At 37.2% G+C, this 27862-nt stretch overlaps 1 pseudogene; it reads left to right on the top strand.

Annotated features, from left to right (window-relative positions):
• Nucleotides 1-168: 168 nt before the first annotated feature.
• Nucleotides 169-27862, top strand: LOC133815127 (disease resistance-like protein DSC1; annotated as a pseudogene).

The following is a 27862-nucleotide window of genomic DNA, read 5'->3' as shown; positions in this document are numbered from 1 at the left end:
CAAATAGCTACCAATCCTGGCGATTTTTACTTGGTATCTTCTTCGTGGAAATTTTAAATAGAGAAGGTACGCAATCGATCTTTTCTTAAGGATTCTTCCATTGATTATATGTGTGTAAATAAAAGAAGTTAAAATATTTGTGTTTATAGATCACAAATTTGCAGGAATATGTCTATCCAACCTCTTGAGAAGAATGACGTTTTTTTTAGTTTTAGAGGAGAAGATACGCGTAATACTATCACTAGTCATCTCTATGCTGTTTTAGGTCAAGAGAAAATCGAAACTTACATAGATAACAAACTTGAAAGAGGAGATGAAATTGGACCTGCCCTTTTGAAGGCCATAGAGGAATCAAAGATTTCAGTGATAATTTTTTCAAAAAACTATGGCTCTTCCTCATGGTGTTTGGATGAACTTGTTCATATACTCAAATGCAACAAAAGGAATGGACAAATTGTCATACCTATATTTTACCAGGTGGATCCTAAACACATACGTAATCAGCTAGAGAGTTATGCAACTGCATTTGATGGCCACGAAAATAAATTTAAGGATAACATTGTTAAGGTGGAACAATGGAGGGTTGCTCTAAAAGAGGCAGCCAATATTGCTGGGTGGGATTCTCTAGTCATAAGGTAATTAATTAGTTTACACTATTTCATTCTCTATTGATTTATATAAATTGAACAATAAATTTGAGCTATTATTATTCATTAACTAAAATTAGCCAGCTAGCATCGGGGTTGAGGGTAATCTATATGATTAATGAGTACTCTTTAAACAAAAAGAAAAATAAGTAAATAGTGAAAATTGTTTATACTAAGTTGGCACCTTCCAATTGAATTGTATCGCACCTTTATTTTATTTTATTTTTTTGGTAGTCTAAAATTGCTATCGTTATTAATTGTATTTATATAATTTCTAATTATAACCATTTCCCCTTTCAATAATGCTAAGGAGTTCACCTATTATTACACATTTTTAATACCGACTCGTGTGGTCTGTTTTGTCATGTTTTAATTAGTGATTAAAAAATTCCACAAATTACTAATTGGTTTGTTGACAATTATGTATCACGTTAATTGGTATTAAAAATGCAAGATAATGGCTGAAATCCTTATTATTATTATTAATTTCTTTATCATAACATAATAGCCTAGAGACGAAATTACTCGAGAAAGTTATTGATGATATCAAGAAGAAACTAGATTGTGTATCGTCAAATAATGATAATCTTAAAGACCTAGTTGGAATATCCAGACATCTTGAACAAATTAAGTCACTGATGAAACATGAATCACAAGGTTTTGTCATTATAGGGATTTGGGGCATGGGTGGTATAGGCAAAACAACTCTTGCTAATGCCATAGTCAGTCAAAACTTTTCAAGATTTGAAAGATATTGTTTTCTTGCAAATATAAGGGAAGAGTCAAAGATACAAGGACTAATCACCTTACGAAATAAGCTTCTTGCTAAATTATTAGGGGAAAAAGACTTTGACATGGGTTCCCCATCTTTAAGATCAACTTTTGTTGAAGAGAGGCTCCAAAGAGCAAAAGTGCTTGTTGTTCTTGATGATGTAGATGATCTAGATCAATTCTTGGAAATCATGATCATGACCATAAATTTGGCCATGGAAGTAGAATCATAGTTACAACGAGAGACGTACAAGTGCTCAAGTGCATTGGAGCTCATCAAAGATACAATATTCAAGAACTAGATTACCATGAAGCTCGTCAACTCTTTCATTCATATGCTTTTGAAAATACTTCTCCAACAACACAACAAGTGCGTTTTACAGAATTGTCAACAAGGGTGATAAATTATGCTCGAGGAAATCCACTAGCTCTTATTGTTTTGGGCTCTTATCTTCGTTCCAGGAGCGAATTAGAATGGGAAAATGCATTGGAGAAATTGAAAGTTGTTCCCAACTTGAAAATTCATAACGTATTGAAAATAAGTTACGATGGATTAGATGACAATGAAAAAGATATTTTTCTTGATATCGCTTGTTTCTTTCATGGCAACGATAAAGATGTTGTGGAAAGAATGTTAAACGGGTGTGACTTATATGCTAGTATAGGAATTAGGGTTCTTATGGATAAGTGTCTCATATCTATAATAGACAACAAGATAAGAATGCATGATTTATTACAAGATTTGGGACGAGGGATTGTTTGTCAAGAGTCTAAAGAGCCTGGAAAGCGAAGTAGATTATGGAATCCTCAAGATGTCTATCGTGTGTTAAAAAATAACACTGTAAGTAAAACTAAATATCTATATATAGTAAAATACTTACCATTTTATATGCATATATAGTGTGATCTAGCTAGTACTTAATTAATTTTTTTGTATAAATATTGTAGGGAAGCGCATCAGTTGAAGGAATATTTGTAGATGTGTCTGAGATTAGAGAGATACAGTTAAGTCCAAGAGTGTTTGAAGAGATGTATAATCTAAGATTGCTAAAGATATATAATTCTGGCAACGGACACAAGTGTAAGTTGTATCTTCCAAAAGGTCTTCAATCTCTTCCTGATTGGATTAGGTATCTTCACTGGGATCAATACCCTTTGAAATCCTTACCATCATCTTTTACTCCTCACAATCTTATTGAACTTGTCTTGCCCAATAGTCAGCTTCACCAACTTTGGAATGGCGCCCAGGTACTTTATAAATACATGTGCGTATACATATATATATATATATATAGAGAGAGAGAGAGAGAGAGAGATGATTAATTAATGAATTCGTATATATAATACATGATAAGTAATTTATAATTGAAAAATTATGCATTCACTGGTCGGACATTAATTAGGACACCAAAATTAGATAATGAATTTTAATTCCTTAAGATTTTCCCCCGAATGATTGAAAAAGAAAGAAAATAATATGTGCATACAAAACATCAAACATTATAAACAATGACATGTTAGTGTTAGATATTTTTAATATGATGTGTATCATCTTTAAAACAAATAAAAAATAAAAAAAAGATTGGTCACAAAATTTTGTGTGCATCTGCCGTTGCTAGAAATTAATAACCATATCATCTTTTAAAGCTCTTATAGATTGAAACAAAACTCTTACCATATTTTTGAGATGATCAACCTCATTAAGACTAATAATTTGTTTTAATGTATGTAACAGGATCTACAAAACTTGAAAAAGATCAATCTCAGTTCCTCAAAGTACCTTACTCAAATACCAGATCTTTCAAAGGCTCCAAATGTTGAGATCATTGATCTTTCTTCATGTGCTAACTTGCTTCAAATTCCATCCTACTTTAAGAATGTTGATATGCTTAAAAGCCTCAATCTTTCCCGATGCTCAAATCTTCACGAGTTTCCAAAGCTTCCAAGAAATATAAAAACACTATACATGTCTGAGACAGCAATCAAAGAAGTACCCTCATCAATTGAGTGCAACCAAAATCTTCAGTCTATAAATTTCAGTGGATGTAAAGAGCTTGAGAGTCTTTCAACCAGCATTAGTAAGTTGAAATATATTAGTCGTATATATCTATGTGGTTGCTTCAAGTTGGATAGCTTTCCAAAAATCCTAGAGCCCATGGAAAGTCTGGTATATCTTATGTTGGAAGAAGTAGCAATTAAAAAGCTACCCTCTTCAATCGAAAACTTAGTTGGTCTTCAAAAATTGGAATTGAGTATGTGTCTAAAGCTAGAGTTTATCCCAGAAAATATCTCAAATTTAAACTCTCTTGGAGATCTTACAATTCGTAATTGTCCAAAACTTAAAGCTTTGCCGGCACTTCCACGGTACATAAAAAAGGTTCTCATATATGGTTGCACTTCCCTTGGGGCCGTGTCAAGTTCAGTATTTGCATTCAGAAAATGTTGGGATGAGTTCAACAAACTTTACGGTGAGTTATTTGCATTTTATGATTGCCCAAGTTTGGATCATAATGCTCGAACCAACATCATGGCTGATGCACTACCCAGGGTTTTACGTATGGCAACTTTTGCTTCAATACATGTATGTCTCTCTCTCCTCCCTCTATCTTAAGAAATTTTATAACTTATTCATTTCTTAATCTGTATTTTAAGCTATTAAGATTTTTTTTGGAATTTAGATTTTACCAAAAAAAAGAAACACAAAAAAAATAGAGAAAATATATATTTTAAAAAGTATAATACCATTTAGATATTCTGTTTTTATTAAATACATGATTGGACCTTCTATTTTGAAATATATTTTTTTTCAATATTGTATTACTTAAATTGGATCAAAATAGTCCCATGAGTCCGATTTTTATTAAAATAATATTTTTATTATAATATCATAAAAATGAATACTCGCCAAGGATCCACTTGTTTTCTAGGTGATCCCATAGATAATATTTTTTTAATCTAATCAAGTCAAATGGACTATTTTGATCTAATTTTTCAAAACATTAGGTGCAAAAAAATATATTTTAAGACAGAAGATCCAAACATGTGTTTAGTAAAAATAAAGGGTAAAAAAATGATATTATCTCTTGTCAATATTCTATAACAAATAATTTTTTAATATATTTATAAAAATTAACCCAACATCAAAAAAATTCTTATTTTCTTAATACAAACAATAAAAAATAATATTCTTTAGATTTTTTTTATTTATTTCTTACAATCTAAGGGCATGTTTGGTTGGGGTAATAGAATGAAATTAATTTTTATTCAATTTCTTTGTTTTGTTGTATTTTAAAGCATTGGAATGTTATTATAATAGAATGGTTTTTCCATTTGGTTGGGAGTAATTAAAACAATGGAAAGTGAATGAGAATGGTAATAGGAATAGGAATAGGAATGGAATTGAATGAAATAAAATATAATATGAGTAAAAATAAATAAATAAAAATTAATATATTTTTTTATTTGTATATCAAAATGGTTTTTCCTTCCACTTTTAAAATGAACAATAGTCATTCCACCATAATGATGGAAAAACCATTCCACTGTGAAGGCATTCCAATGTTATATAAAACAACCAAACAAATGAATGAGAAAAAAATGGTTTTCATTTCATTACCCCCAACCAAATATACCTCGGATGAATGACTATTCCTTCCAAAATGGGAGGAAATACCATTTCAATGCAAGATGAAAAAAAATTATTTTTTTTCATCTTCTATTAGAATGATCTTTCGTCCCATTTTAGGAAAGAATAGTCATTCTACCAAAATGATGGAAATGTCATTCCAATACTTTTAAATGCAATCAAATAAAAGAATGGAATGAAAATTTATTCATTCCCTTTCCCTTCCTTTCCATTACTCCCAACCAAACATAAGCTAAGTTCTGAACAAAATCAAAAGGATTACAATGTTTGATTTATGTATTTCATTTTCATTGTAGGGAAATCATATAGCTGATAATTTGATTTCTTGTCCAACAAATGACATTCCGTCGTGGCTTAGTTATCAGTCTAAGGGATCTTCAGTAAAAATCTTGCTTCCTCAGAACTGGTGTAGTTCTAACTTTTTGGGTTTTGCATTTTGTGTTGTTGTTGATTTTGGTAACTTTGAAAAGAGGAGGAATTTTCAACTTATTTGTGAATCTCATCGAGTAGACCTTGATACTAAAGAATTGATGCTTTGGGACAAATGGAATCGGACATGTCAAGATTATTTTAGATATAATACAACAATCGAAACTTGTTGCCCTGCTAGTCAAGTCTTCCTGTTCTATGGATATAGCCAAAGCCAACATTATGATAATTTAAGAACAAAGTATGGAGTGGATTGGTCTCCTGCTACTAGCCACAAAGATGGTACCCTAATCACGTCTTTTGTTTTTTATCTCCAAGAGCAAGAAGGTTCCAAAAGACAAATTTATGCATTAAGCAATGTCAAAATTCGAAAGTGTGGAATTCATCCTCTATATGCCCAAGACGCAGAAAAAATGTTCATTAATGAATTAGTGTAGCAATAGAATTATATAAGGAGCCACATCAAATTGTTGCATCTTGTATGTATGTGTATTGATTTTTCTACGAAAGAAGAAGAAATCACAACAAATATCACAAGAAATTCAAATTTGAAATTGTTCGTGTTTGAATGAATAGTAATATTTACAGAATTATTCTTGTAATTATATATATATATATATATATGATTTTCTGATATGTGGGCGTACGAAACGCCCACACATGTGCGGGATTTTTGGAATTATTTTGAACCATTGATAAATAAGCACAAGGCATAATATAGTTAGTATCCTAGATGATATGGTGGATCATATCACATATGATATTTTCCTATACAGCCAGTGAAACACGTGGGTAAGTGGGGTCTTTTGTATTATTATTATTTTTTTAACAAAGTCTTCTTTCCTTTGTAATAAAGCATGACTTTGAAATAATTGAAAATAAATAAACAGAGAAACTCTTGTTTTGAAACCTGGTCGCTAGAAAGAAAAGTGTTGGAGATTTTTCTAAAATTGAAGAGAATGGACTAGTCTTGTGTGAACCTATATTTTTGGAGAAATGACGGGAAGGCTTCGACAGTTTATGCTCCAATGTTAGATCAGATAAAGGACTGAGGATAATTTTGTTTTGTGGTTATTTAGGTTTTGGTGTTCTTCTTAAATTTGGGGGTTTTAGTTTTGTATTGAAGGAATTTATGAAGTGATATTTTTTGAGTTAGGTCATTGTATGTAAGTATTATGTTGTTATTCGAATGAGTCTTTTGGGTTGGAATTTGTACAAATTGGGATTTTTTCCTAATTTTCTTGATTCAATGGGTCTGTGCGAGAACATTACAATGACTTTGAATTAGTTTTGATCAGTTTTTTTTTTTTTAATCTGGCTTAAATTTGTACTGGTAAAAGATGAATGTCTTGTTCAATTTTAATATTTAATGGGTTGTTGGCTTTATTTATGTAAGGTGATGAGGAAATTGATTCGGGTATGTTATTCTGTCAATAGGTGCAATGTTATGTGATGGTAATTTTATATTTAATTTGAACACTTGAAGGTCAGTGTAGGTATTTTGAAGGTAAGCATTTTTGTAATGTGTAATTTTTATATTAAAATTTTAAATTTTCATATTATAATAAGCATTAATGTTGATGTAGATGATGAGATATGTAATTGATTTGTAATTTCTTTGTTATTTACGTTTAATTGATTCATTATGTGTTGTTCACTTAAATTTTATTGAAAAAGCTCGTTAATTGCATTGATATGGGGAATGTTGTCTTTGAAGCGTAGTACAAACACTTGAGGGTCGTACCTCACGGAGCAGTTCTTGTTTCCATGTTTTGGGTGATTATATATTTGAAAGTTTGTTATTGTTGTTAAACGTGAACTTGGCAGATGTAAAGAGAAATGGACCTAATTTACAAAGTTATTTTGAATGACTTATGTAATGCCCTGGATAGCCAAGACCGTTACACTGTGTATTTATAAAAGTGTCAGACTTGCTAATCAAATCATTTAATTTAAAACGTGCTATTGAAACTACAACTGAACTAGGGTTAAAAGATTTTGGTCTCAAAAGCTGCATTTCTTAGAAAATAACGTTTTCTGTTTACACGGGATCCCAAAACTAATAAGATTAAAATCATTTACAAAGATTCAAGATTTAAATATAGTAATTAGCCGTTCTAAGGCGAAACAGACGGTTAGGCATTCCCTGTCCTGATCCACTCATCGGCCATGGCGACCAAACAGCTGACTATGAACATTCAGGCCCGCAGCTCTCCCTCTCAGGATTGGTCCAACTTGCCTTTGCCTTTACCTGCACCACGTAGCACCCGTGAGCCAAGGCCCATCAAGAAAACACATCAACAAAGCATAATTAATCAATAAACAATCCACTATCTCATATCACATAAGCAAGTTCTCATTAGACCAAACATCCATGATAATCAAATATTTAGCATACCAAACATATCATTTCACATCAATAATTAATCACAAATGATAACTGGGGCTAGTGCCCTTAGGCCGCACCCTCTGTTTATCCCACTGACTTCGGCCCGCTTAAACCGAGCTCAGTGAATATTAAGCTGTCCTCGGCTACCAGTGGCCAAGCCGCGCCCTGTGCATAAATATTGTATACGACACCCTTAGGCCGTTTATCACATGTCTCATGGCATAATACCATCTATGACATTATACAGATATCGGGAGAACTTAGTCCCATCACAAGCATATAACCGGGTGCAGTTTTCTTGCCTTTAAATTTGCTAGCTTTGTTCACTTTGATCCTTGAGCACGATCCCTCTTGAGCCCTAGCGCACACCTAGTCACAACCATAGGTCAGAATCATCACCAACCCTCAAGTCTAAAACCTAACCTCAGGACCAATCCCGAGCCCTCGGGAAGCCCCAATTCCACCAAACGGAGTGGTGGAATCGAACCCTGAACCCCCGGGCAAAAACCCTTGAAAATAACTCAAAAAACCTCTTCTGGAAGCAGGGTAGCGCTACAGCACTCTTTGGAGGGCGCTACAGCGCTACAAACAGAACCAAAAACACCCTCAGAAAACTTGGCCTGGCGCTACAGCACCCAAAGGCTAGCGCTGTAGCGCTAGTTACAGAACCAACAACCCTGCATTTTCCTTCCTGCGATTTCCCCGAGCCAAACCCTACCAAAACTTTTCCAATCTTCAACATGCTCCACTCATCCCAAGCATCCCAAATACACAAAACCCAATCACATGCATCCCTAAACATAGAATTCACCATAGTTGAACCTAAACTCAGAAACTTAGCAAAAACCATAGAAATCTCAGAGCTTGAAACCAAATTTCCTTACCTTTAATTGGAAAGTTGATGTTAGGATATCCTCTACTCTTCCTTGGCTTCCTCCTCCTCAAACCCTTGGCTTGAATTCCCTAGAATTCCCATCAAATTCTACTTAGATATCAAAGTTCAACACCAAAACCAGAAAGTGAAGAAAACCTCAAAGTCTTACCTTCACTGAATGAATTGCCCTGCCAATTGCTCAAGCTTAACTCAGAAACCTAATTGCTTAGCTTGACCTAGCTCTCCACTGAACTTTGCTCCAAGAAACCTCAAGAAAATGGTGGAGAAGAGCCTAAACCGACCGACCTTGCTTTTCTTTCCCTTCTTTCTCTTTCTTTTCTTTCCTTTTCTTTCCTTCAGACTTCTATTTCATTCTACAAACTCCACTAAGCATAAAGCCTCAGTTATGCCTATCCTTTATAAGCCAAATGACCACAATACCCTCACTTAAATCCAAAGTCTTTTAATCCACCTAGGGGCATTTTGGTCATTTCACCCAATTCCCGCTAATTCCTCGAGTGTCCAATACTTAACTAATCACCAATTATATTCCCTCGATGTCAAAATAGACCCCAATATATTCTCTAAATTCCATAAATACCCCCAGGCACCCCCCGAGCCGGGTATAAATCCCCGCCGTGACTTTTTCGCTAAACCGCTCACTAGGATCATCTCGAACCATAGATCACAAATATATCCACATTATAATGTGGTCTCAACAATTATCACATATATATACAATTATGCCCTCAACGGGCCAAAATTACAGTTATGCCCTTTCTAACCTAATGAGGGCCTACATGCATACTCATACACATAGTCATGCATCTCAGATATTCAAATAGTCATATAGCATAATTTTAATAATTAAATCACATATATTCCAATTATGCCCTCCCAGCACACTAATCAAGGCCCCTAAGCCTTATTAGTAAATTTGGGTCGTTACACTATCCCCTCCTAACGAGAATTTCATCCTCGAAATTTACCTGAATAACTCGGGATATTGATCCCGCATTGCTGTCTCAAGCTCCCAGGTCGCCTCCTCGACCCTAGTATTCCTCCACAATACTTTAACAAGAGGAATCATCTTATTCCGTAATACCTTATCTTTTCGATCCAAGATCTGAACCGGTTGCTCTTCATAAGCCAAATCTGTCTATAACTCCAAGTCTTTATACCTCAACACATGAGTCACATCTGAGACGTACTTCCGGAGCATGGAAACATGGAAACATGGAATACGTCATGAACTCCAGACAACAATGGTGGCAAGGGTAACCTGTAAGCCACCTGACCAATCCTTTCCAAGATCTCAAATGGTCCAATGAACCTAGGACTTAGCTTGCCCTTCTTTCCAAACCTCCTCACCCCTGGCAGAGGTGAAACTCGAAGGAACACGTGGTCCCCAACCTGGAACTCCACATCCCTACGCTTAGGATTAGCGTAGCTTTTCTGTCTACTCTGAAAGGCGAGTATCCTAGCTCGGATCTTCTCTATAGCTTCACTTGTTTTCTGAACCATATCTGGCCCCAAATACTTCCTCTCACCCATCTCATCCCAATGAATGGGTGATCTACACTTCCTCCCATACAACATCTCATAGGGAGCCACTCCAATCGTTGATTGATAACTATTGTTATACGAAAACTCAATCAACGGAAGATACTTACTCCATGAACCCTCAAAGTCAATCACACATGCTCTGCATATCCTCCAACACCTGAATTGTCCTCTCAGACTGCCCATCAGTTTGAGGATGGAAGGTTGTACTGAACTTCAACTGAGTTCCCAAAGCCTTCTGCAGACCACCCCAAAACTTGGAAGTGAAGATAGGATCCCGGTCCGACACTATAGACTTAGGAACCCCATGGAGACGTACGATCTCCCTCACACACAATTCAACATACTGATCCACAGTATAAGTCGACCTTACTGGAAGAAAATGGGCTGACTTGGCGTACCTGTCCACTATCACCCACACCGAGTCATGAATCCCCACTGTTCTGGGTAAACCTCCCACAAAATCCATACTAATGTCCTCCCATTTCCACTTGGGAATACCCAAAGGCTAAAGCAACCCTGCTGGTCGCTAATGCTCAGCTTTCACCTGCTAACAGGTTAAGCATCTGGCTACGTACTCTACCACATCCTTTTTCATCTCGGGCCACCAATACAACATTCGTAGATCCTGGTACATCTTCGTGGTACCCGGATGAAGCGAGTACGGCGTCGTATGAGACTCATCTAGTATCTCATGTCTGATCCCTTCATCAGATAGAACACATATCTGTTCCTGATACCGAAGCAAACCAACCTCAGATATAGAATAGTCCTTAGTTACTCCCGCTAAGACATTCTCTTTAATCCCTTGTAATTGAGCGTCTGCCAAATGTCCTTCTCTAATTCGCTCTAGCAGGGTCGACTGTAGAGTAATATTGGCCAACCGACCTACCACCAACTCTATCCCCGCTTTGACCATCTCATCAGCTAACTCCCTTGAGATCTGAATGGAACTATATAACTGACCTGGGCCTCTCCGGCTCAATGCATCTGCCAGCACATTGGCTTTCCTCGGATGGTAAAGAATATCACAATCATAGTCCTTTACCAACTCAAGCCAATGCCTCTGTCTCATGTTCAGGTCCTTCTGTGTAAAGAAACACTTCAGACTCTTATGGTCAGTGTATACCTCGCACTTCTCCCCATACAGATAATGTCGCCAAATCTTCAGTGCGAATACCACCGCTGCTAACTCCAAATCATGGGTAGGATACCGCTGCTCATACTCCTTCAGCTGCCGTGATGCATAAGCTATAACCTTCTCATTCTGCATCAACACACAACCTAATCCCAACCTTGATGCATCGCAATAAACAACAAACTTCCCTTCCCCTGAAGGAAGACTCAACACAAGCGTTGTAATAAGCTGTCGCTTCAACTCTTGAAAACTGCCTTCGTACTTGTCTAACCAGATAAACTTCAAATTCCTCTGTGTCAATTCTGTCATCGGTGCCGCTATCTTCGAGAAGCCTTCCACAAACCGTCTGTAGTAACCTGCCAAATCAAGAAAACTCCGCACCTCCGAGGCGTTCCTTGGCCTCGACCAATCCCTAACCGCCTCTACCTTAGATGGATCCACCTTAATCCCATATGCACCCACTATATGTCCAAGGAATGTCACTTCTGGTAACCAAAATTCACATTTCTTAAACTTGGCGTACAACTGATGCTCCCTCAACCTCTGAAGAACCTGTCGAAGATGAAGCTCATGCTCTGCCTCTGAACTGGAATACACTAAGATGTCGTCGATGAAGACAATAACGAACTGATCCAGAAAATCCTTGAACACCCTATTCATTAGATCCATAAAGGCTACTGGGGCGTTGGTCAAACCAAACGACATGACCAGAAACTCATAGTGCCCGTACCGCGTTCGAAAGGCCGTCTTCGGTATGTCCTCATCCTTGATCCTTAGCTGGTGATAACCAGATCGAAGATCAATCTTTGAGAACACCGTCTTACCCTGCAGCTGGTCGAACAAGTCATCAATCCTTGGTAGGGGATACTTATTCTTGATAGTCAACTTGTTCAATTCCCGGTAGTCTATACACATTCTCAAAGTCCCATCATTCTTCTTCACGAATAAAATTGGAGCACCCCATGGCGAGTAGCTAGGTCTGTTGAACCCCAAATCCAGAAGCTCCTGCAACTGTATCTTCAATTCTCTCAGTTCTGCCGATGCCATCCTATATGGTGCCCTCGACACTAGCTCTGTCCCCGATGCCAACTCAATGACAAAATGAATCTCTATACGCAGCGGCAACCCTGGCAAGTCCTCAGGAAACACATCTAGGAACTCGTAAACCAACCTGGTTTCTTCCGGTCCTGTTGGAAAAACCCTGGTGGTATCCACCACACTAGCCAGAAAACCTATACACCCTCCTTGTAACATATCTCTGGCTCTCAACACTGATATCCTGGGTACGTGGGGTCCATGCACCGCTCCCACAAAAACAAAGGGATCCTCACCCTCTGGCTCAAAAGTCACCATCTTCTTCCTGCAGTCAATGGTAGCTCCATATCTAACCAACCAATCCATACCTAGAATCATATCAAAGTCTTCCATACTCAACTCAATTAAGTCTACTGATAACTCCCTACCATCAACTATCACTGGCAGTGCCCTAATCCACCTCTTAGATACTACCAATTCCCATGTAGGCAAAATAGTCCCAAACCCTGAAACACAATACTCACTAGGTCTACACAGTCTATCAATCACCTTACTAGAAACAAATGAGTGTGTAGCACCAGAGTCAATCAATACAGTAAAAGGTGAGCCAGCACTAGAAAGCTGACCTATCACTACCGAGGGACTAGCCTCGGCCTCCGCCTGCGTCAGGGTGAACACTCGAGCTGGAGTCAAGTTGTCCACCTTTCCCCGCATCTCCCTTCTTCATTGTCGGGCAGTATTTCTTGAGGTGTCCCACCACCCCGCACACATAACAGACCTTAGCTCGACACTCGCCCGGATGGCATCTCCTACACCTCGTGCACTCAGGGTAAGTCTTCCAAGTATCACCGCCTCCCTAACGGCCACCCTGAATACCCTGACCTCTCCTGTCAGGACCAGGAGCGATCGAAGCATCATGAGTCTTCCTCTTCACATCACTGGGGCCTCCACCCCTACCAGAACTAGCATATGGAGGCACCGCCCTGTGGCCCTCTCGTCTCACTGCACTCTCTCTCCATATCTAATTCTCCGCTTCCTCAGCGGTAAGAGCCTTTTCTACAGCCTGGGCATAAGTTGTCCCTCCAGGTACTGTTGTAATCCTCACATCACGGGCAATCAAAGCATTAAGCCCTCTAATGAATCTGTCCTGCCTAGCTGCATCAGTAGGCACAAGATCTGGTGCGAATTTTTCAAGTATGTCAAAATTCAGGGCATACTCTGTAACTGTCATACTGCCCTGAACTAGCCCCACGAACTCATTCACTTTCGCTGCCCTGATGGCAACATTATAATACTTCTGACCGAACAAGTCCTTGAATCCTTCCCAAGTCAAAGCAGTAACATCTCTGGTCTATGATGCCACCTCCCACTAGATTCGGGCATCCTCTCTCAGCATATATGTGGCATAGGCCACTTTGTCATGTCCCTCTACCCTCATAAAATCAAGAATGGTAGTAATCATGGTCATCCACTGTTAAGCCTTCAATGGATCAGGTCCTCCCTCAAAGGTCTAAGGCTGTTGCTTTCTGAACCGCTCATACAATGGTTCCCACTTGTTCTCAACCTCAACTAGTTGCACAACAGGTACCACTGCAGGTGGCACAATGGGGCAACACTCCCAGATAGAGCCTGCTGCCGCAGGATTCAGATCTGTTCATCTTGGCTCTGTAGTCGAGCCTGCATATTTTCCATCAGCTGCTGCCAGTTCTTAGGGACTGGCGGAGGGGTCTGGCTCTGATCATCATCTCTAGTCCCAAACCTTCTGTCTAGTCGCGTAGATTTTCTTGGACGCATAATTATCCAAGTCAATCTGCAATGAATGACTCGGCAATCAGACTATGATGACAGGGTAATAATCCTTTCATAATCCATCACTGGAAACTCCAATCATTCACAAGCAAACAATTTCATAGCAATTTATCCATATATTCATTCACATGCATAGCAATGCTGATAAGCATGCCTCAATAACATCATGCAATAGTCAAGGGCCAGGCCCTATCAGTATCTCATGCTCCCTATTAATCAAACATATATCAATAGTCATATCTCATTCAAATCATTTAAGCACATAATCATATGTACACAATTACCAAACCCTGAGTCGAGCTTGTCTCTCGCGGAAAATGTACATGTCCAGCCAGTCTTCAGGAACCCATAAACCTAGGACGCTCTGATACCAAGTTGTAGCGCCCTGGATAGCCAAGACCGTTACACTGTGTGTTTATAAAAGTGCCAGACTTGCTAATCAAATCATTTAATTTAAAACGTGCTACTGAAACTACAACTGAACTAGGGTTAAAAGATTTTGGTCTCAAAAGCTGCATTTCTTAGAAAATAACGTTTTCTGTTTACACGGGATCCCAAAAATAATAAGATTAAAACCATTTACAAAGATTCAAGATTTAAATACAGTAATTAGCCGTTCTAAGGAAAAATAGACGGTTAGGCATTCCCTGTCCTGGTCCACTCCTCAGCCATGGCGACCGAACAGCGGACTATTTACATTCAGGCCCGCAGCTCTCCATCTCAGGATTGTTCCAACTTGCCTTTGCCTTTACCTGCACCACGTAGCACCCGTGAGCCAAGGCCAAGCAAGAAAACACATCAACAGAGCATAATCAATCAATAAACAATCCACTATCTCATATCACACAAGCAAGTTCTCATTAGACCAAACATCCATGATAATCAAATATTCAGCATACCAAACATATCATTTCACATCAATAATTAATCACAAATGATAACTAGGGTTAGCGCCCTTAGGCCGCACCCTCTGTTTATCCCACTGACTTCGGCCCGCTTAAACCGAGCTCAGTGAATATTAAGCTGTCCTCGGCTACCAGTGGCCAAGCCGCGCCCTGTGCGCAAATATTGTATACGGCACCCTTAGGCCGTTTATCACATGTCCCATGGCATAATACCATCTATGAAATTATACAGATATCAAGAGCACTTAGTCCCATCACAAGCATATAACCGGGTGCAGTTTTCTTACCTTTAAATTCGCTAGCTTTGTTCACTTTGATCCTTGAGCACGATCCCTCTTGAGCCCTAGCGCACACCTAGTCACAACCATAGGTCAGAATCATCACCAACCCTCAAGTCCAAAACCTAACCTCGGGACCAATCCCAAGCCCTCGGGAAGCCCCAATTCCACCAAACGGGGTGGTGGAATTGAACCCCGAAACCCCGGGCAAAATCCCTTGAAAATAACTCAAAAACCCTCTTCTGGAAGCAGGGTAGCGCTACAACGCTCTTTGGAGGGCACTACAAACATATCCAAAAACACCCTCAGAAAACTTGGCCTAGCGCTAGAGCGCCCAAAGGCTAGCGCTGTAGCGCTAGTTACAGAACCAACAACCCTGCATTTTCCTTTCTGTGATTTCCCCGAGCCAAACCTTACCAAAACTTTTCCAATCTTCAACCAAACCTAAAAACAAGCTTATCAACATGCTCCACTCGTCCCAAGCATCCCAAATACACAAAACCCAATCACATGCATCCCTAAACAAATAATTCACCATAGTTGAACCTAAACTAAGAAACTCAGCAAAAACCATAGAAATCTCAGAGCTTGAAACCAAAGTTCCTTACCTTTAATTGGAAAGTTGATGTTAGGATATCCTCTACTCTTCCTTGGCTTCCTCCTCCTCAAACCCTTGGCTTGAATTCCCTAGAATTCCCATCAAATTCTACTTAGATATCAAAGTTCAACACCAAAACCAGAAAGTGAAGAAAACCTTAAAGTCTTACCTTCACTGAATGAATTGCCCTACCAATTGCTCAAGCTTAACTCAGAAACCTAATTGCTCAGCTTGACCTAGCTCTCCTCTGAACTTTGCTCCAAGAAACCTCAAGAAAATGGTGGAGAAGAGCCTAAACCGACCGACCTTGCTTTTCTTTCCCTTCTTTCTCTTTCTTTTCTTTCCTTTTCTTTCCTTCAGACTTCTATTTCATTCTACAAACTCCACTAAGCATAAAGCCTCAGTTATGCCTATCCTTTATAAGCCAAATGACCACAATACCCTCACTTAAATCCTAAGTCTTTTAATCCACCTAGGGGCATTTTGGTCATTTCACCCAATTCCCGCTAATTCCTCGAGTGTCTCTAATATTTACCGCTTACTTCCCAATACTTAACTAATCACCAATTATATTCCTCGATGTCAAAATAGACCCCAATATATTCTCTAAATTCTAGAAATACCCCCAGTCTCCCCCCGAGCCGGGTATAAATCCCCGCCGTGACTTTTTCGCTAAACCGCTCACTAGGATCGTCTCGAAGCACAGATCACAAATATATCCACATAATAATGTGGTCTCAATAATTATCACATATATATACAGTTATGCCCTCAACGGGCCAAAATTACAGTTATGCCCTTTCTAACCTAATCAGGGCCTACATGCATACTAATACACATAGTCATGCATCTCAGATATTCAAATAGTCATATAGCATAATTTTAATCATTAAATCACATATATTCCAATTATGCCCTCCTGACACACTAATCAAGGCCCCTAAGCCTTATTAGTAAATTTAGGTCGTTACAACTTAGAACTAATTTCATAGGCTGGAAGTAGGTTGATAGGCAAAGTATTTTTGTATAGAACATGGTAATTTATATGAGAATGGAGTGATATATTAGATTCATATATGTATATATAGGAAAAATCTAACATACGGGCATCTAGATCATTTTATTAGATAGAGAAGTCTTGTTTTAGTTTTTTTGTGTGAATGGGTTTTTTTCATAGGTGTAGGGCTTGAATAAGTAAGACACTTTGGAAATTCCTTTGGGTATGTCATTGTGTTAATTGTTATAATATTTTGTCATTCAATCATGTTTATAATTGACAATTTAGTGTCAATTTAAGTATTGTAAAGAACATAGATATTAGATTTATAAATTGAGTAATTTACATATTTAATATATAAATTTTATAATAACTTAGTGTTGATTTTTTTATTGAAATTTGTATTAATAGTAATGTAGATGGTGATAGATGCGTTAGGTGGTTGATTTTAGTTTCTATGTTAGTTGTGTACTATTATTTTTGTTTAATTCATTGCGATGGTTGTGGTCGCTAAAATTATTTTTCTTTTAATGATCGTACTATTAAATGGAGAATAAGGAAATATGAAATGAGTGGTATTTTGATGTTACGTACTTTGCTACATAAAAAAATGTCTTTGAATAGAATGGATACATAACATTATTTGACTTCTATTAGTTTTCATTTTAGGTAATTATGGAATAAAGCAAGTTATGATATTTTGCTGGCATTGATTTCACACGAGGGTGAATTAAAAGAATTTAAGTGTAAACTCTCATGGCGTTTTTGAGTTATTGGCTCATTCGTTTAGAGAAGTTATAGATGAGAATTCATATTATATGTTGGTTGAGGAACCAGCTTGCATAATGAATGAATTTCAAAGTTGTACTAAAAAATTTAGGATTCCTTCTGGTGATTCAAAGGTAAATGTCAGAAACAAAGATTTGTGAAGCCTTTGTTCAGGAGATTTGAATGCGGAGAGAATAGATGGTGATTTGTAGGAGCCTACTGTAGGTGCTATTAATGTAGACAGTGTGTGAGCTGACTTGCATCTGGTTGGGTTAGGTAATACAAATTCTATTGATGTTGAGGGGTAGTTGCATAATATTGGTAGGTTCATAGTTGGGATATGGAAGTTGAGGCTATTTTCTTAGGTTCGTTGAATGCAAAAAGTGGAGCACTTAACATGTAATCGAATCCTTCAGGTATTGTGATTGTGTCAAACGCAGAAGGCAACATCGATGATAGTGATTTGAAGCATGATCCTAAAAAGCATTACAATTTTAATTTTGATGAAGGTGATGTTGTAGATGTAAAAGAAAAGTTGAAATCTAAAAGTTCTGCAATGGTTAGGCAAGGGAAATTGGTTGAGGTAGACGTTGTCGAAGAAGAGGGAATTCTGATAGTAGATTTGGAGGACATCTGCTTAAATTGTAATTGTTCTAAGATATTTGAGAATGAAGGTTTAAAAAAGTGGTATAGATAATTTTGTTGGAAATGATGAGTCCAATACATCCACTGAAATGGATGAGTTTTCTTTGTATCTTGATTGAATCATTGATTTGTTTAGCGATGGAAATCAAAGATGCAATCGAAGATTTTGTACTCATGAGGATGAAATAAAGTGGCACTTTAAAGATGAGATGAAATTGGTGTCGAAATATGGTGGTTCTAGATTTGATTGTCATATGTTTGATGTTAGAGGCAGTGAAATTGGAACCGTTGTTTCTTCTGTGAATTTTTCTTTATTACAAAAGATATTTTTTTAGTTTTTTCATATTAAATTATTTGTTGGGTTGTCTGCTATATAAATTTAGGTTGTTATAGAAATCATGTGTACCATTGTGCAACAGCCGATTATGGTTTCAGTATTTCCACCTAGGATAATTAATCATGCTGGGTGGAGAGATTTGGATGCTTTCAATGATTTGGGAAAATTTTTGACGAATTATGTCATGGACCGTAAATTACCTACAATGTAAGTTTTAAAGCGTTGTTTGGTATTGTACTGCTAGGAATTGTTAGTGTAATGTTCTACTGAATATTTTTATTTCTTCGAAATGTATTTTTTTAATATTTTATAATTATTTTGTATCGTGAGAGTGTATTTTTTTGGAGATAAAGTGATTAGGAGGAGGTCAAACTTCCTAACATTGGCGTCGAAGCAACTTGTCAGCGCTAGAATATGTTCAATAATAGTGTCATATGTATTCTTATTTCTGTTATACGAGATGAGTGTGGATTTATTTTTTATTTTTTTTGAAGGTTTTCAATTGTCTACTAGAGATTTTATCAGTAGAGGAGGTGGATGGACATGGTAAGTGTTAAGATTGATTAAATATAATGGTTAAGATGTTTACACGTTGAGGTGCAAAACACTTAACGATTTTCACTTAAGGAGAAGTGAAAACATGAGATTGTGTAGAAGGATCTAAAAGTGACTTTTATGGGTCTAAAGTGATACAATGAGATATCCAAACATTCCCAAAAAGTTTGGTAGCATTTGGAGAAATTTGAGGACCATTGGAAGCATCCAAAGTTAGAGAGGGTGGCGATGTGTCACCCCCTAAGTGGCGTAGCATCGCCAAAATGAGAAGGGCTTCAAAAGCGCCAGTAAGCGATGCATTGCTTGCTAGTAGACGATGTATCGCCTGCCAGGCAATACATCGCTTGGGTGGTCTTTTAGGGTCGTAAAATGCTCCAAATGACATGTTTTAATTACTCTTATCCTATTGGTTAGAGTAATGACTATGCCTACACTATAAATATGGACTATTAGAGTTGTAAAGCCTTGATCACACTTTCTAACTCTCTCTCTCTCTCTAGCTCTCAAAGACAAAAATTTTCTCCAAGAAAATCATCAAGCTTTGCTTGACTTGCATGAGTTTTAGGGCTTGTTAAATCCTGAAATTTCATTCTACTTAGTTGAAGCTTCAAGCAATAAGGGAAGGCTTGGAATAGAGATTTTGGACAACAATATTATTATTTGTGTATAAGCCTTAGAACTTCCCCAAGTTTGAAGATTTAAGTTGCTCTAAATCAAATGTTGTATCTATCTAACCATAACTTTGTTTTGTGTTACTCTATTATATTTTCATTGTTAGTATTGATGATTAATTTTTTTTAAGTTCATCTTGTCATCATTTAATCAGTTAGTTTCTTATAATCAAGATAGTCATTTATACTATGAACATGTTTATTTGATTATCAAGAATTGCATCTATACTTTGAATAAGGTTTTTGTTTAGCATTCAGGGTTTCAAATATTAAATTATTTCCATTGTTAATTGTTGATTTGAAAAGTGTAAAGCCATATATTCCCAACAATCAAATATCTAATTCTAATTACTTTGTTTTTGTGTTTTGCATAATCAACAATGAGGGAAATTTGTTCATCTTCTACAATCTTCAAATCCTTGCTTCAAGATTTGGTTTGTGTTGAACACATAACCATGAGATCAAAGAAAGTTCTATTTGGAAATACTCTACATGAATGTGGATTATGATTCAAAGTCTTCATCAACAAAAGATGAGACAACTTAATGGGATTACATGCTTAAGGAGAGTGGTATCATCAAATTCCTTATTTCTAAATGTGTAGGTTTCAAGAATTTAAATGAAATGTATTTGCTGCCATATCTTTGTGAGTTTGAGTTTATTGCTAATATTAAGAGTACAATGGTGAATGTTAATGAACAATTCAATGGTGATTGTTATACTTGTTTTGTTTGTAAAGTTATTAATCATCATGTGAGATATGGTAATTGTAAAATTAACCATAATGAGTTTAGGTTTAAGGCAATTGATGTTGAGATCATTGCATTTCTAAATAAATTTAATTTGGTCACTTTAATTGATAATTAGATCTTTGTGACTCTGATTAAATTTAATGCATTTAGTGAGGAATGTATTGTAACCCTAATTGAGAATAATACATTTGATGAGGAATGTATGATAACCCTAAATAGAATTGGCATAGCTCATTCATGTAGTGATGAGACTAATGCAACCTTAAGAGAAGGTGAACATGTCAATGCAATTGATGATGAGAATATTGCAAATGAAAGTGAAGATACTAAGGTCAATGCATTTGATGTTGAGATCATTGAAAACCTAAGTAATGATACCAAGGTCAATGCATTTGATGTTGAAATCATTGCAACCTTGAGTGAATTTAATGTAACCCAAGGAAAGGTACAAGGATAATGGTATGATACGTGTGCCACCATTCATGCAACCTATGATAAAAATCTTTTCAAAACACTTGAAAGTGCAAAGGTGGGACTTGAAGTCCAAATGGGAAATGAAAAGAGATCCAAGATACATGGAAATGGTTGCATTGATGTGTTCTTCACTAATGGAAAGAAAGTGACCCTAACTAATGGTTTCTATGTTCACAATATGACTAGAAACATTATGAGTGGAAGTCTATTGAGTAAATCCTGCATCAAACTGGAGTTTGAATTCAGTAAACTCAATTTGACTAAATTGGGCACTTTTGTGGGAAAGTATTATACATGTGATGGAATGATCAAACTTTGTACTCTTGATAATAACAATAATGATATGGCATCTAAATCTTGCAATGTGGTTAATTCCAATTCTATTACTTGTGGCATAATAGACTTACTCATATAGGTTATAGCACAATTAAAAGAGTTATTAAATGTGGATTAATTAATTATGATGTGAATGAGCATGATAAATGTGAATTATGTATTAAGTCTAAAATAATAAAGACACATTTTCCAAGTGTTGATAGATGTTAAAACTTGCTAGATTTAATACATAGTGATTTATGTGAATTGAATGGCATGTTGACTAGAGGAGGAAATAGATACTTCATGACTTTTGTAGATGATTGCTCTAGATATACTTATGTGTATTTTGTTAAAATTAAGGATTAGGCATTTAATGCAATTAAAATCTATAAAGCTGAAGTAAAAAATCAATTGGAAAGGAAAATAAAGACTCTTAGAAGTGATAGAGGTGGTAAATACTTTTCAAATGATTTTAATGTGTTTTGTGAATAACATGGCATTATAAATGAATGCACTGCCATACACTCCACAAAAAAATGGAATAGTTGAAACAAAAATTATGACTTTTCTTGAGATGATTAACTCTATGATTTTACATGCTAAATTATATTATAATTTGTGGGGTGAAGTTTTGCTTGTTGCGTGTCATATATTGAATCGAATTCCTATGAAAAAGAACAATGTATCTCCATATGAGTTATGGAGAGAAAAGAAGCCTAACCTAGGTTATCTTAAAGTGTGGGGGTGTCTTGCTTATTTCAAGAGCACGGAGCGTAAAATGACGAAGTTTGGTCCAAGGGTTGTGAAGTGTGCATTTGTTGGCTATGCCCCAAATAGTAAGGCTATAGGTTATTAGACTTGGAGTCTAATGTGATAATTGAATGAAGAGAAGTGGAGTTCTTTGAGAATATGTTATATTGTGATAAAAATTCTCAAGAACCCACATGTGTTGGAGAATCTCTTAAAGAGAAAGATCCAAAGTTTGATGAGCAACCCATATTGCCTCTGAGAAGCCAAAGACTTAAAGAATTGGGGTCAATTGAGAAATGTTCTCAAGTAGAGATAATCTACGGTAGACTTGAAGAAGTCAGATGGAAATTTCCTACGATTCTTCAAGTTGAGGATGATCCCAAAACCTACCAAGAAGCAATGCCTTCGAGAGACTATGTTTTATGAAAGAGGCGATAAATGATGAGGTGGATTCAATTATGTAAAACCATACATGTTAATTAGTAGACCTTTCACAAGGTTCAAAACCAATTGGATGCAAGTGGGTATTTTAGAGGAAATATCACACCGATGGCACATACAAATCCTTCAAAGCTAGATGAGTAGCTAAAGGGTTTAAACAAAAAGAAGAATCGATTATTTTGACACGTATGCACCAGTTGCTAGGATACCCATAAAAAGAGTTTTGTTTCCTTATCATCAATATATAACCTTTATGTTCGTCAAAATGTCAAAACGACATTCCTAAATGGAGATCTCGCTGAGGAGATCTATATGGAACAACTAGAGGGTTTTGTTCTAAGAGGAAATGAACATAAAGTGTGTAGGCTTGTTAAATCATTATATAGTTTAAAGAAATCACTAAAAAAATGGCATGAGAAAATTAATGAAGCCATAATTTCTATTGGGTTTGGACACAATAATGCGGACAAGTGCTTATACTCTAAGACTTGTGATGACTATGTCATCTTGTTGTGTCTATATGTTGATGATATGTTGATTTGAGTAATGAGATGAAAGCATAATAAAAACGAAGAGGTTTCTATTTTCCACTTTCAAGATGAAAAACCTTGGAAAGTTTGATACCATATTGGGTATAAAAGTCAGAAGAAATAGTGGGGGTTATGCCTTAAGTCAAGAACACTATGTTGAGAAAGTGCTTGACAAGTTTAGTCATCTCAAAATCAAAGAGGCAAATACACCATTTGATTCAAGCATAAAGCTTGAAAAGAATAATGGTAGAGCGGTGGCTCAACTTGAGTATGCAAGTGCATTAGGGAGTCTAATGTACTCCGCAAATTGTACAAGAGCAGATATTGCATATGCGGTTAGTAAACTAAGTAGGTTTACTAGGAATCCAAGTATGGAACATTAGAAAGAAATTGAGAGAGTTCTAGGGTACCTTAAAATGACAGTGCAGCTATGCCTCCAATATTCAAAGTTCCCGAAGATACTTGAAGGATATTCTTATGCAAGTTGGATATCGAGTGTGGGAGATAATCTCTCCACAAGTGTTTGGGTGTTTATGCTCAGAGGAGCGATTTCTTGGGGTTCCAAGAAACAAACATGTATTTCATACTCAACAATGATGATCGAGTTTATAGCTTTAGTGACAACCGACAAAGAGGCCAAGTGGCTTAGAGATCTGTTGTTGGATATCTCAATCTCCATAGATGAGGTATCGACGATCTCGATATATTGTGATAGTCAAGCCACATTAGTTATAGCTTATAGTGGCATATATAATGGGAAGTCTAGACATATAAGTCTAAGACATGAATATGTGAGACAATTGATTCGAGGAGGAATCAAATCAATCTCATATGTTAAGACAAGTGAGAACTTAGCAGATCCATTTATAAAACCTCTTGCGAAGAGGTTAGTAAGTTCCAATTCAAAAGGGATGGGACTAAAACTCCTAGAATAATATATTCACCAATGATGGAAACCCAACTCCAAACTTGTGAACATCAAGGGAAGGAGTTCAATGGGTAAGAACAAGTTATTGGCTAAATAGTTTCAATACTAACAAAGTCATGAGTTCCATCCAAGGATGGTTAGTGTTGGTTGCTACTGAGTGAGGGTTAAGCCTAGGGATTTTAATGAAGTTCATTTGTGTGCAACAATCATCTCTAATGGTTGCAAAGATGTTGTAAGAACTTCACTCTAACGTCCAGAATTTGCTATTAAGGCTGAGTGCCTTGATTACTGTGCCATGAGGGCATAATCAGATTTATATGCGGAATTAATTTGATATATGTGTGATTATGAAAAATAAATAGTTTATATGGTAATGTGAATATTTATGCATGTTTATGTGTATAAAATATGCATGCGTGCCCGTTTTTGTAACTGTGGAATATTTGTAATTTTTGATCTGTTGAGGGTATATTTGTATTATGTATGCTTTATGAGTGGGACCTCAGTGTTATGGGGACATATCTGAGATGAGTGGTCCGAGGTGATCCTAGTGAACGGATTAGCGGAACAGTCACAACAGGGTTAAATACCCGACTCGGGGTGAGCCTAGGTGTATTTTGGGAAACTTAGCATGTGTGCGGGGTTTATCGGGTAATAGGTAGTTATTTGGTGATTATTTGGGTATGTCGGGATTAATCGGGGATTTATAGTGCAATTTGAGGATTAGGGGGGAATGTGGAAAATGACAGTATCGCCCTTGGGGCATTAAAGAGTAAGGCTTGGAGTTAGGGGCATTTTAGTCTTTTGGGGTGTCAAGGGATAGACTTAGGAAGCCTAGAACCAAGTAGAACAAGCACTCTCAGCAAACTACTCCCTCTCTCTCACATTTATCTCCCTCCCTTGAGACTTAGTAGGGGTTTGAGGCATTTTGGAGGAGTTTGGCTTAGGAAATCGAAGGATGGAGTAGGGATTGATTGAGGTTCAGTTTAGGGGTCGTGATTCTCATTGAGGTAAGCTTCAATTCTGTTATTGATTAGGTTTTGATCGGTTTATTTTGGTGCTCTTGAGTTTTTAACTTGAGGGGTGAGTTTTAAGCTATAAGGGAGTTTTAGTTTAGTTGTTTCTCTGATTGTGCTGCCTTAGGTGTAATATTGAGGTTTTGGGACTCAATTGTGGCTTGGGTTCTTGTTTAGGATGGATTTTGATAAGTTTGGCTCGGGGAAAACGTAGGGAAAACGCTGGAATTTCTGGGTTTGCCGGGTCAATAAACCGCCTTAGCGCCACGATGTGTGTCTAGGGAATTTTGGGTTTTGCTCTCTGACTTGTTGTGTCGCGATCCTTAACAGGGGGAGCCACTACCCTTAATGAGGGACACCGTGACTCTAATAGAGAACATTGGCCAATTAAGGTTTTTAAGCTTGGGAACTCAAACCTAATGGTTCAGGAAGGATTCTACTACTCGGTTTAGTAGAATTCGAGATCCTGAAGGCTAGAAGTATACCTTGAAACTCTTGAATAGTCTAAGTGATTAATGATTATCCATTATTGCGTTGTGACTAGGTTATGCCTCTAAGGCTCGGGAAAAGGGACCGTGCTCGAGATTTCCATACGCTATCTGCTCGAGACTCAAGGTAAGAAAACTGCACCCGGGTTTTGATCGAGGCACAGACCACTGTTAATAAATATGAGTATGACTATTACTATACGTGAGAATATGGCTATACATTTATTTGAGAATATCTAGTAGGGCATGGTTGTATATGCTGCATCTGATTGCGTGTTGTTTAATATATATGTGATTATATCTATTTTGAAGGTCGCCGAGCCCGACAGTAAGCGTGCAGAACGCTGCCCAGCTTAAGCGTGCCAGGGTCAGCTATAAGACCAGAGGACTCGACCTAAGGGCCTTGGGCCTGAACGTTATAAAAATAAACAGAAGTGTTAATTGCATTTAACTAACTATATTGATTGTTGAGATTGGATTATGTGTTTGATTGAGTAGATTATTACTGTGAAGCTTATTGCTTATATCCTGTTGCTGATTGAATTTATTGATTTAAGTTTATTGTTTATATATTGTTGCTCATTTGTATTTGTTGATTTAAGTTTTCTTCCTGATCCTTGGCTCATGGGTGCTGTGTGGTGCAGATAAGGGAAAGGGAAAGCCGGACCAGCCATGAGTTGGAGAGATTTAGGGGCAGTGTGTAAATATGCATACTTGATCGCCACGGCCGGGATAACTTGGGGGAAATAGGGTTGAACCCTGATTTTCCGCTTAGGTTGGAAAATTTGTATTCCATTTGTCTTTTATCAGTTTGTAACCACTTTTTGGGATCTCGTGTATAAACTTAATATTTTAATGAAAAATAATTACTTCATTGACCAAAATTTTTAGTACCTAACCTTGATTTAGTCTTTAATTACACATTTAAGTCCAAATGACTCGCTTAGAGAGTTAAGCACTATTTTAAACACATAGTGTGTCTTGTTTAACCAGGGCATTACAACTTAGTATTAGAGCAGTCTAGGTTTAAGGAATCCTGAAAACTGGCTGGGCATGTACACTCGCTGCTAAAGATAAGCTTGACTTGCGGTCTGGTATCTAATAATGTGACATGTGTTTAACTGTTTAAATTGAACCTAAATGCCTTATCTGCGTGCTAGAATAGAGAGCATAATTTGTATATGTATCTTATGGGAGTAAGGCTTGATAATTTATGCATGAATGTTATAGACTTGTGTCTTGGTATGCATACTCTATGTGGCTATTGTGTTGTTTGGCCCTGCTCGTGGAATAGTTTTGGATACGATTATCATGCTTGATAGGTTAAGTCATTGACTGCGGATAGATTTGGAAGTTATGTATCTAAGGCAGTCAATTAGACCAAGCATGGTTAATATCGGGTTTGCGAATGATAGCCGAGGCTAGAACCCTCCATCTGCCCCTGGAATTGGCAGCAGATGTTTGCTGGCATGCAAGCAAGATTGCAAAATCAAGGGGAAGAGATTAGGTGGCTGGGTTCCATCAGGGAACACTACTTCGTATGTTTTGACAACAATGGCACCAGTTTCGGTTCGACCTGAGGGTAGAAACATGAATTATTGTCTAAAAGATTCCAAAAGTATTATCCTCCAATTTTTTAGGGAGGCTTGGATCCGTTCAGAGCTGAACAGTGGATGGGCATGATTAGCTCCATCCTTAACTATATGGGAGTGGTAGGCAATGATAGAGTGGCTTGTGCATCATATATGATGGGGAGGATGCCCGAACATGGTGGGAAGTGGTATCCCAGATCCGGAATGTTATCATGATGGGTTGGGAGTTCAGACAATTGTTCAACGAGAATTATTATTGTGACACAGTTTGAATTGTGAAGACCAATGAGTTTATGAACTTGGTTCAGGGTAGTAATACAGTGACAGAGTATGTAAAAGAATTTGATGGGTTAGCCAAATTCGCTTTTGATTTGGGACCAACAGATGTGGCCCGAAAGGAACGATTCAATCGAGGATTGAACTCTGGGGTAGCCCAGAGAGTGAGGATTGCTCCATTACATGAGATTTCTACCTACCGTAAGGCAGTAGGGAGGGCCCCTGCCATAAGGGACGCATGA

The sequence above is a fragment of the Humulus lupulus genome, chromosome 2 (assembly GCF_963169125.1).
Source record: "Humulus lupulus chromosome 2, drHumLupu1.1, whole genome shotgun sequence".
NCBI classification, from domain to species: domain Eukaryota; kingdom Viridiplantae; phylum Streptophyta; class Magnoliopsida; order Rosales; family Cannabaceae; genus Humulus; species Humulus lupulus.
The sequence above is the reverse complement of the archived record's forward strand: the minus strand, read 5'-3'. Positions and strand labels throughout refer to the sequence as shown.